Below are 12,298 nucleotides of genomic sequence, written 5' to 3' on the forward strand. Positions count from 1 at the left end.
CTGGGAACGTCACTGGAGTCCCCTTAGGCCGTGATGCTTGTCGAGCGTGCAGGCTCAGGAAGGGCATTTGCTGGGTGGATAGGGCAGTGTGGCAGGATGCTCAGGAGGGCCAGCTGTGCTTCTCAAGGGAGACATCAGTCTCTGTTTTCATCTGCCCAGGGTTGGAGAGGTCACGCTGGAAGCACTAGTTGCATTTCCAGTTGGAGGGTCTTATAGGTAGGTCCAGAACTGATGGACTTTGGGGTCCTCGGCAGCTGTTTACTTTTTGCATCCACTGAATCAGCTTGGTTTGTGGTTCCCCCAAAGGCCAGATGTTCCATTGGAACCCTAGAAAGGAGGGGCTGGCTGGGAACCCTGAAACATTCACTAGGAAAATCTTTGCTCTCCGAGTCCCTGACCCCCTCAGCACCCTCAGCAAGGCCCTAGGCCCAGTTCTCCGCCCTGCAGCTTCCAGTGCTGTCTCTGACCTTTGGGTCCTCGCAGGCCCTCAGACCTTACAGAGTCCCTTCAGGAAGCTGCTTTCCTATCAAGCTCAGAACCGGCCAGCACTTGTTCTGGACCTTGTGATGACTAAGAGCCAGGAAGGGAAGCCCTCTGGCTTTCTTTCGCAAAGAACAATCCACTTTTTCAGCCCCCCAGGATATGAGAAGGATAATAGTGAGGTCCTTTGACATAAAGCATTGACGTTTGCAAATAACTTTTATGTAAGCAGGGAAACTGCTTTGGGCAGTCGGCAGCCCCAGTCAGACCCATTTTACAGTTGAGGAGCACCAGCGCTTCTTTCAGGTTCCCAGGGCCGTGGAGAGGCAGAGCGAGGCTGCAGACCTGTATCTTCTGACTTGGAATTCTGTCGTCTCTTTTGCTGGACAGTTAACCTTCAAGACTGGGGGAGAGGAGGAGAGACAGGACCCTGTCCTGCATTCTAACTCTAACCCTTTCAGAACTTTAGTTCTTACTTGGCTCGGGAAAAATCAATGAGTTTGTTGTGTCTTTCTGCAAATTCATATGGTGGTACATGTCACGACCTTTTAAAATACCATATTCATTGGCCTAGTGATTCTACCTAGAGGAACTGATACTTGTCCACTAGGCTGAGATGTTCACAGCAGTGTTATTTATAGTAGGGAAACAACCTAACAGTCCTATGATCATGGTGTATCTTCTTGGGGGAGTATTATGCAATCTCTAAAATGGTATTTTTGAAGAATATTTGATAACTTGGGAAAATGCTGACAGTAGCAGGACAGTGAAAAAGCAGGATACAACGTTGTGTAGACTGTAAGGTCCCAGTTTTGTTTAAAAAGAAAAAAAAGATATGAATGCCAAAAAACATCAACAATAGAAAGAAAGTTTCCAAAAGGTTAACAATGATTTCCCCTAGGTAACGGGATCATATAAGATTTTTTTTTCTTTTTAATATTTTGCTCATTTCTGAAATAAAGTATTATTTTTTATAATCAGAAATGAAATGTAAGTATAATATTAGCATGAGCATTGGAAACAGATTCCTAATGATGGAGGGAGCTGTGACGTCATCCAGTTAAGCAACAAGTGAGAAGAATGAGCGAGGAGGATAGTGATTGGCCCAGTTACTCAGTGGGTCAGTCAAGACAAGGTGGCCAAGCCAGGCTAAGTCCTTCAAGGGCGGGGGTTAGCTGGGGGTCAGCGAGTTGACTTGGTGCTTTAATGCTCGCAAAATGCCCCCAAAATATCCTGCTCCATTCTTGACCCTTGGGAAGCCCAGAGAAGGCCTTAATAATTGCACCACTTTTTACCAAGTTTGCAATTGTGGGGATGTGAGGTCTTTGTGGCTGGGGTCTTTGGCAAGGGAGGGAGTGGGCAAGAGAGGGTCGGAGGCTCTCTCACTTTCTGGACCCCACCTCTAGCTCACTCCTCTGCCTGACTGCCCACTTATCTGGCTTGGGAAACGCTCCTTCTGCTGCCTCCTTGGCTTGCAGGGATCAGTTCTTCTTTCACGGGAGTCAGTGGTGGAGAAATTGTATCCCAATAGTCTCGCTCTCCCTGCCCATCTCCCTTCAGGCTTGATGTACCAGAATCCACTCCCTCCTTCCCCCACCCACACACCTACTGGAGCTGGTCATGAGAATTTTGATTTCACTTTTCAAAGCCTGAGATGGAGGATTATAGAGCATGTCTCCCACCCTTCATCCAGTGTCTACTGATCCTCCATCTCAGCCTGACCTGTCCCCACCCTGCTAGAGCCATCAGCTCCATTCTGTGATGGTGTTAGTGTTCACTCCAGATTCCTTTCTAACTGTATCAGCATCGATCTGGCGGCTCCTGTGTTCTGTCAGCAGTCCTCCAGAATCCCATTCCCCTTTTACTGGATGTGATCCGAAGATGGTCCACCCAGAGTTCTGCTGGGATTCTTCTTCTATGCACCCTAGTTCATAGAATTCAGCTCTAGTTCTTAGCAGTGTCTATCTAGAAATTTCCTGGGGGCAGGAAACTCTTGATTTTTTTCTTGTCCTATAATTGCAATTCTCTATTGATTTCTCAGCACTCTAATGAAAACAGCTGGAAGGGGTTTGCTGTAATAGGGACCCTGGGACTCACTGGAGAGCTAAGAATAGTTTGGCTGTCAGACTGACATGAAACAAGGCCTGTCCATTACCTTTTGGGTGGTAGACTTTGATTTTCTTCCTGGAGATGCACTGACCTCACCCCGCTGCTGGCAGTTCCCACTGGGGACTGAACAGTGTTGGTCTCGGAGTGTCCAGGGGAGAGGCCCAAGGTACAGCTCTGGGCTTAGGACCAACAGACAATTGTGAGGAGTTGCTCCCTGCCTGGCTCAGAGGGGAGGGCTCCTGACATCCCTGCGCATTCACAGGCTGAAAATCCACTTGAAAAGTCAAGGCTGAGGGAGGGAATGTGATCAAATGCTGGGTTGGATGGTTGAAATCCAAGATGTGTGTGGGCAGAGGTCAGACAGACATGGGGGATTGGGGAAGGATTTGAGCTGGACATGGAGGGAACTGCAGAAACTGGGGAGATGGCAAAGGGGTGCAGCAGGAGGCCTAGGGTGTAGGGAGGAGTGCAAGGGAAGGGACAGGCAGCAAAGGCTTGAAGGTGGTCAGGAGTGAATGTTGCATGTACAGTATTCTCAGTGGTGGGCATAGGGTGACGGGGCAGGGGGTTCATGCTTTACGGAGACAGATACAGAGAATAAGGGTCTTTCTCCTTCCCCAGCTCTTTCCGAGTGCCTGCCTGCTTGTGCTAGGTGTTGGGGGAATGGTAACCAGAAAACCTTTGGGGAGGGCTCCTCAGCCCCAGTGGTCACCTATAGATAGGGATTGGATGGGCCACCTCCTGCCTTTGTGGTAAAATTCACATAGCATAACATAATATTCACCATTTTAACATCTTAAAGTGTAAATTCAGTGACATTTAGTACATTCACAATGTTGAGCAACTACCATGTCTGTCCAGTTCCAGAACATTTTTATCACCCCAAAAGGAAAGCCTGTGCTCACTAAGCAGTCACTCCCCTTTACCCCCTCCCCGGTATCCCTGGCAACCGCTTTCTGTCTCTGTGGATTTGCCAGTTCTGGACATTTCATATAAATGGAATCATACTATATTTGTCCTTTTGTGTCTGGCTTCTTTCACTTAAGCATAATGTTTTCAAGGTTCATCTATGTCTTAACGTGTATCTTTTCTTTTTGTGGTTGAATAATGTTCTATTGTATTGATATGCCACACTTTGTTTATTCATTTGTCAGTGGGTAGATATTGGAGTTGCTTTTGCCGCTGTGGAGATGTGTGTATAAGTTTTTGTTTGGACACCTGTTTTCAATTCTCTAAGGTATATACCTAGGAGTGAACCTTCCATCTCTTCAAAGCTACTGATTATAACAGCCGCAGAGAGATTGTCCTCTTCCAGCTTTGGCTGGGTGTGACACTGGCTAGACACCTGTTGTTTCTTTTATTTTTTTTAAATGTGTTTGATCTTCACCTGAGAATATGTTTTATTGATTTTAGAGAGAGAAGAAGGGAGAAAGAAAGAGAAAAAGAGAAACATTTATGTGAGAGAGAAACATTAATTGGTTGCCTCCCATAAGTGCCCCGACCGGGGTCGAACCTGCAACCTTTTGGTGTACGAAACAATGCTCCAGCCAACCAAGTTACCTGGCCAGGGGAAGACATCTGTTGTTTCCAGAGTCTCTTTTCCATGCCAACTGAAGCTCCTGGCTGGCAGAGGGAGGGGCCTCTAAAGTCGGCTGGCTGAGGAGCCATGATTCTTCAAGGTGGGCAGTGAGCCCTGTGAGCTTGTCTGCAGTCCCTGAACTTCCTCACTGCTCTCTGAGGGTAGGGTTCAGGGTGTATCCTCTCAGGACAAGGTCATAGCCATTTTCCAGCCTTCACATTCTTACTGTTACTTCCCTGATCTGCATCCTCCTCCCAGATATTGTAATAGCTGGCCTTTCTGCCTTCAGTTCCTCCTTTGGTGCAGCCAGAGCCATCTGCCTAAAGTATTCCTTTCATCATGCCCCTCCCTTATACTCAACCTTCAAGGTTATGACCGGGATGGCTAGAGTCAGATATTCAAGGTCTCCGTTATTTGGCCAACCCACAGATATTTCCACAGCCCTTGTCTGGCCTCCTTCCTTGGCTGTCATGACACTGACAGGTTAGGTGAGCTCATCCAGCTTTCCACCCCCAGTGTTGCAGCAGACAGACCTGGGAGAGGGGGCTGGAGGCCCTGCTCTGCCATCCCAAACTTCGGAGAGGCGGGGCTGAGACAGCCCCCTTGTTGAACCCTGAGCGTCTATTCTGACCTTTGAATTCTGTATTGTTAATCATAACAGTAATATTTATGGCTACTGTCTATTGGGCAGTTACTGTGTGCCATGCACTTACGTGTAGATTATTTGCATTAATATCCTTCTGGCAACCTACCGGGGGAGGTATCATTGTCAGCATTTTATAGATGCAGAAAGAGAGGCTCAGAGAGGTTAAGTAACTTACCCTAGACTACACAGTTAGTAAACTGATGGAGTTGGGATTTAAACCCAGGTCCTTCTGACTTTAGAGTTCACTATTGTGACCAGTGCAGGGTGGGGCAAAAGTTTATGCCTTTCTTATGGAAAATAATACAATAATTAACAAATAATAATATAAAAATAAACTGTGTTTCACATACTCACAGCTGTAAACCTACTTTTGTCTCACCCTATATACTGTTCTGCCCCCATAGAATTCAGTGTCGTGAATTCTGTCTTCCACCGTGGGAAAGAAACCGGGGAGCAACCTCCTGTTCTCTGGACAGAGCCCTAGAGGAAGGAGAGGGAGCAGCATTGAGCTTTTGATGCTCCTTCCCAGCCCATGCCCCTTACCCCTCCCTGTGGCGTTTTTAGCCTGGTACACCTGTCAGCTAGTTAGTTATCAGACACTTTCCAGGGAACCTTCTGTTTCTTTGGGCCAGTGTTTCTCAAAGTGAGGTTTTTCTACTGCCTGTATTGACATCAGCATCAGCTGGAAGCAAGTCCGTAATGCAGGTCCTTAGCCCCCAGGCCAGATCCACAGCCTCAGAGTATTTTGGGGATGGGGCCCCCCAAACCTGCATTTTTAACAAGATCCCAGGTCATTCTGATTTACTATCTTGGGAGTCTGGGGACTCTCAAGGCTGTGAGGCCTCAGAGCAGACCCACGCTATCCCTCCTGCAGTGGGTGAGCTCAGGGATCTCAGAGGAGGGGAGACTGGAGTGGTGTGGGGAAGATTTGCAATGGAGCTGCAAGGGTGTCTCACCCAGGGGATGACAATGCAAGGTGTGTGCAGGGACCATGAGCAATTCCTCTTGCCTGGAGTGTGGGTCGCCAGTGGGGAGATGAACAGATCAGTCTCTGAAGGTAGGCTGAGGCCAGAACCTGGAGGGCCTTGGATGTCAGGATGAATAGTTTAGACTTTATCGGTAGGCAGTGGGAGCCGTGGACAGCTCTTGAGCAGAGGAATATAGTGATTTCATTTAAATAGCAGCAGCGGCGGCGGTGGCGGCGGCGGCAGAATACAGGCTGAGGGGAGGAGGGAATGGAGCATCTTGTGCAGCTGGGAGGTTAATGGGAGCTTCAGGGCTCCTACTTTAGGCCATGCTAGGAGGGTTGGGTAGGGCAGCAAAGCAGACAACCTCATCTGGGGTTCCCATGGGTGAATCTGGATGCATTCTGACCTATGGAGCCCAAATCCTGATCCTAGGCACTATGCTAAGTACATTCATGCAGATTAGTTCCTTTAATCTCCCCATTGGTGTGAGGTAGGGATTATTATTCCCATTTTATTGGTGAGAAAATTGAGACTAGTGGGTGTTAAGAATTTTATCCAGAAACCCTGAACTAGGAAATGGCAGAGCTGAGATTTCTACCCAGGATACCAAAGCCCACAAAGGAGAAAATTGTTCTTGGGGGGAATTTCTGTATATGGGGGACCTCTTTTCCCTCACCCTCTGGGATGGTGTGTGCCTGCTTCCGAGATGTGCACAGTGAGGCCCAGGCATTGGCCCTAAATCACAGAGCTCAAGATGCAAGCAGGATGAGCACGAGTGGCAACCAAGGAGGAAGAGTGGGGAGGAAGGAAGGCAGGAGCTGTCACTGCCCTGGGGATGCCTCCACCCTGCTGTGCCAGTTTCCCAGACCTATCTCCTGTCCTTCTGTGACTCTCATTTCTGATCCTGCACACCCAGGAGCTAGAGGATGAGGGGCTGCTTCTTGCTGAAACCCGTTGCTTTGGCAACCCTGGCCAGGATGCAAGTGGTCTCCTTGGTAACACCTGGGAAACCTGCCTGCAGGGACGGAGAGGAGTTGTCTGGCCAGCGGTCAGGCGGGTGGTGCAGGCAGAGCCAGGCCAGGCCACTGAGAGCTCAGGCTTGCGAGGAGGCTCAGGCTTGTGGAACGGCCTGGCTGTCTGTTGGCCATTTTCCAGCAAGCCAGAGTCCATAGGTCCTCGGGGACTGCCTGGTGAGACCAGAAGCACTAATGGACCAGCCCAAGAAGTGAGGGTGGTAGGGGTGAGGTGGGAACAGGATGTGAGGGGGCGACCAGAGCCCCTGAATGACAGATCCAGCTACAGGGTGTATTAAAAGATGCTTATCAGCGGTCACTCCCCGAATCCCACTGCTTCAGGAAATGAGCAGGTGCTGACGCCTGCGGGGGGTGGGGCTGAGAGAAAAGACGGGCTAGGAGAGGAGGAGGAGGGAATAGATGGAGTTGCTGGGAAGCAGGTGGGAGGCCTTGGCTTTATGCTCTAGCTGTGGTTCTGGGGGTAGTCAGGGCTCTGTGCTGGGCTCGTGATTAAAGCTCTCCCTGAGTGAGGTTGGGGTCCCAGGGATGCTGTGATGGAGAGGGCTCCTTCTGTTGTTTAACAAGCATATATGGGGCTGGCCAAAACGTTCGTTTGGTTTTTTTCTGTAGGATAATTCTAGAAGGGCTTAGCTGTCTTTTAATGTCATTCAAAACAATTTTGTTAGATTGTGTTGTGACAGCTGCCATATCAGCATGTGTTTAATAGAACATCAAAATTGGTGAATTTTTGTGTGGCCATTTTAATATTGAAGATGGGAGAAAATAGGCAACATTTTTGGCATATAATGCTTTATTATTTCAAGAAAGGTAAAAATGCAACTGAAATGCCTAAAAAGACTTGTGCAGTGTATGGAGAGGGTGCTGGGACTGATCGAACATGTCAGAAGTGATTTGAGAAGTTTCTTGCTGGAGATTTCTCACTGGATGATGCCCCACAGTTGGGCAGACCAGTTGAAGTTGATAGCAATCAAATCGAGACATTAAATGAGAACAATCAATGTTATATCATGAAGGAGATAGCCAACATACTCAAAATATCCCAGGCACTCAAGTTATTGGTGAAAATGAAAAATGTGTTTTATTTTATGGAAAAAAACTTAACAGAGTTTTTGGCCAACCTGATACTAAGCATTGGCGATGGGCCAGATGCTGTCCTAGGCATGAGGATGCAGGGGTACACAGTGCAGATGAGGGTTCACGGCCACAGAGCTTCCCCTCTAGTGGGGGAGGCAGGTGGGAACAACAATGACAGGAACAAAAATGAATCAGAATATGACAATAATTGCTACCATGCTGTGTTCCAGAGCCTGTGCTATTATCTCATTTAATCTTTAAAACAACCCTGTGAAGTCAGTACGATTATTAATCCCATTTATGCCTGGAGAAACTGAGGGTCACATGGCTGGTATGAGGTAGAGCTGGGGTTCCAATTAAGAGCGCTCTTGATTTTGGATCTCTCTCTCTCTTCCCTAAAGCAATCTTTTTATTTTAGAACAGTTTTTGATTTACAGAGTTATTGCAAAACAGCATAGAGAGTTTCCATATACCCCATACCCTGTTTGCCCCATTATTGACATCTGACATTAGTATGGAATATTTGTGACAATGAATTAATATTGATACATTGTTATTAACTAATGTCCACACTTTGTTCCGATTTCCTCAGTTTTCCCTAATGTTCTTTTTCTGTATCAGGATCCCATGCAGGATACTTACTGCATTATATTTTTAGTCAACACATTATATATTAGGTCGTCATGTTTTCTTAGACTCCCCTTGGTAGTGACAATTTCTCACACTTTTCTTGTTTTTGATGACCTTGACAGTTCTGAGGATTTCTGGTTAGGTATTTTGTAGACTGTCCCTCTATTGGAATTTGCTGCTCTTCTCATGATGAGGTTTGGTTATAGGTATTGAAGAGAAAGACTGTAGAGTTGAAGTGCCATTTTCATCACATCATATTAATGGTACATGCTATCAACATGATGTTGACCTTGATCGTGCGGCTGAAGTAGTGCTTGTTAGGTGCCTCCATGGTAAAACAAAAGATACACTCTTCTCCCTTGTCCATATTGCACACTTTGGAAGAAAGTCCCTATGTGCAGCCCACACGTAAGGGATGGAGAGGGTTAGGCGCCACCTACTTTAACTGCCCCACTCAACTACTCTTTAGTTACTCACCCAAGAAGTTATGTTTGGATAAGTGGTGTGAGAGAGAAGCCTCGGGAGCTATAATGGGGGAACTGGACCTGGTCTTGAAGGTCTGGGAAGGTTTCTTTGGAGTAGTGATCTGCAAATGAGCAGGGGTCAGCTTCACATTCCTAGAGAGGGTGCTACTGACATGTTGGGCATGAAACTATTCATTTAGCATCCTTAGCCCTGCCTTGTAAATGCCACTAGTCATCTTAAATGTCATTGTGACATTAAAAAAAATAGTTTTACCATATTTCTAAAAGCACCCAGAGGGGGCAGTACCACTCCCAATTGAGAGCATTGAGCTGGGTGTAGAGGGCACTGGTGAAGGGTGTTCCTGGTAGGGACCTCTCACTTCCCCAAATAGGGGAATTGACTTGCCCAAGGTTATACAGCTGGATTGGACCAGGTGTTAACAAGACCTCAAGGCTCTGGCTTGGTGGACAATGCTCTCAGGAGCTGGCAGAAGTTAACTCTAGGACACTCTTGGGAGCCAGGACGAATATGATACGCACCCCATCTGTGATGTGTACTGTCCTGAGGGGACCTACTGAAGGGCTTTAAACAGAAGAGTGACAAGATCACTTACTTAGATGTCTTAGGAAGCTCTGGGGCAAGAGAGGAGCAGGGGAGGGGCCAAGCAGGAGGCTGCGGCAGTCCTGCAGGGGAGAGATGTGCGACTCCTTCCAGGGTAGGGCAGAGAGCAGAGAGGATGCAGATTGATTTGGGAGAGCCTCTAGAAAATTCTGGCTCAGAGCGGCTGGGGGTTTAGCACGGAAGAGCTTGGATACACTGGGAGGGTGAGCCTCTTGGCAGGTCAGCAGTGTGCATGTTTCCAAGAGCTATGTCCTACCCCAGGCTGTGAGGTATTAGAGCCAGGAGGAGAGACAGGTGAGGAGGTAGGGCTGGCCCAGAGCTCTTGGCTGCATCCCTTCCCCACCATCAATAATTAATGTCCCCTCTGCTTTCCATAGGTGGCTTCTTGGTGGGCAGAGGCAGGGCCACATATCTGAGGTGTGATGTGCATCTGACATTTGCTGTTCCCGGAGCTAGGGGTCTTCAGTCCCACCCTAGCCAGGCTTTCTCAGGTGGCTCCTCGCTCCCTATGGGGCAGGTCCCTTGCATACACACACAAACCATAAAAGATGGCCGTAAATCAAATGGGACAGGCCAAGGCTGCTCTGGTTTTCCCAGAGTTAAGATCAAAGCCCCAGACCCTCACCCTGGGGCTCAGTACTTGTTAAATGATTAAACTGTCAAGGGAGAAGAAAGCTGGAGGAACTAGATGGATGGCCGTCCAGTGAAACAGAATGCGGAAAAATGGGCCAAGAAATAAGGCAGCAGGTGTGGAAGGGGAAGAGAGGAGAGAAAAACAGCTGTGTGCCCTGGGCTTTGACAAAATTGTGGTATATTTAAAGCGTACAATGTGATGATTTGATATATTTATATTCAATACATTGTGAAATAATTCCCACAATCAATTAATTAACACATTACTTCATGTAGTTACTATTTTTTTTGGTGAAAATTCTTAAGATCTACTCTTCATGTATACAATACGGTATTGCTAACTATAATCACCATGTTGTACATGAGATCCTCGGAACTTAACTGATATTTTACACACTTTGATCAGCCTTTACCCATTCTCTTACCTTCCAGCCCTTGGCACCACAATTTCACTCTGTTTCTGTGAGTTCAATTTTCTTTTTCTTCTAGATTTCACATATAAGTGATACTATACAGTGTTTGTCTTTTCTCTGTTTTACTTCAATTAGTATAATACCCTTCGGGTTTATCCATGTTGTTGCAAATAGCAAGATTTCCTTTTTATGGCCAAGTAATATTCCATTGTATATATACCACATTTTCTTTCTTCACTTAGGTTGTTTCCATATCTTGGTTCTTGTGAATAATGCTTCAGTGAACACGGATGTACAGCTATCTCTTCAAGATAGTGATTTTATTTCCTTCAGATATATACCCAGAAGTGGTATATTGCTGGGTAATGTGGTAGTTCTAGTTTTAATTTTTTGAGGAAACTCCATACTCTTTTCCGAAATACTTGTTCCAATTTATATTCCTACCGACAGTGTATAAGGGTTTCCTTTTCTCCACATCCTCATCAATATTTATCTGTCCTTTTTTGGTAATAGACATCCTAACAAGTGTGAGATGATATCTCATTGTGGTTTTAATTTCCATTTCCCTGATGATTAGTGACATTGAGCACCTTTTCATGTACCTGTTGGCCACTTGCGCATCTCATTTGGAAAAATGACTATTCAGGTTCTTTGCCCATTTTTTAATTGAGTTATTAATTTTTTGCTATTAAGTTGTGACAGTCCTTATATATTTTGGTTGTTAACCTCTTATGAGATGTATGGTTTGCAAATATTTTCTCTCATTCCATAGATTGCCTTTACTTTTGTTGACTGTTTCCTTTGCTGTGCAGAAACATTTTAGTTTGATGTAGTCTCACTTGTTTATTTTTTCTTTTGTTGCCTGTTCTTTGGGTGTCAAATGCCAAAACTTGCTGCCGAAATCAACGTCAAGGATTTTTCTCCTATTTTCTTTTAGGAGTTTTATGGCTTCAGGCCTTATGTTCAGATCTTTAATTTATTTTGAGTTGCTTCTTGTATGTGATATGAGATAAGGGTCCAGTATAATTCCTTTGCATGTGGATATGCAGTTTTCCCAACACCATTTATTGAAGAAACTTTGAAATGTTCGAAATTGCTTTAGCTATTCAGGGTCATTTGTGGTTCCATACAAATTTGGAGATTGATTTTTCCATTTTTGTGAAAAATGCCATTGGAATTTTGATAGGGATTCCATTGAATCTATAGATTGCTTTGGGTTGCATGGAAATTTTTAACAATATCAGTTCTTTTAATCCATGAACCCAGAATTCTCTCCATTTATTTGTGTCTTCTTCAGAGTCTTTTATCAATGTTTTCTAGTTTTCAGTATACAGATCTTTTATTTCCTTGGTTAAATTTATCCCTAAGTATTTTTTGTTGTTGTTGATGCTATTGTAAATGGATTTATTTTCTTAAATTTTTTGGATTGTTTGTTGTTAGTGACTTTTTGTATGTTGACTTTGTATCCTGCAACTTTACAGTTGTTTATAAATTCCATTGATTTATTTATTTTTTTTGGTGGAGTCTTCAGAGTTTTCTACGTAGAAGACCATGCCATCTGTAAGCAGAGACCATTTTACTACTTCCCTTCTGATTTGAATGCCTTTCATTTATCTTTCTTGCCTAAGTGGTTAGGACTTCTATTA

The 12,298-nt window shown here is 45.6% G+C and overlaps 1 protein-coding gene across 1 annotated transcript in view; it reads left to right on the top strand.

Annotated features, from left to right (window-relative positions):
- The window catches only part of NEURL1 (neuralized E3 ubiquitin protein ligase 1), a 71,681-nt gene that overhangs the window by 540 nt on the left and 58,843 nt on the right, over positions 1 to 12,298 (top strand). The window lies entirely within an intron of this gene.

This window comes from Furipterus horrens, unplaced genomic scaffold, assembly GCF_987537825.1.
Source record: "Furipterus horrens unplaced genomic scaffold, mFurHor1.1.pri manual_scaffold_5, whole genome shotgun sequence".
NCBI lineage: Eukaryota > Metazoa > Chordata > Mammalia > Chiroptera > Furipteridae > Furipterus > Furipterus horrens.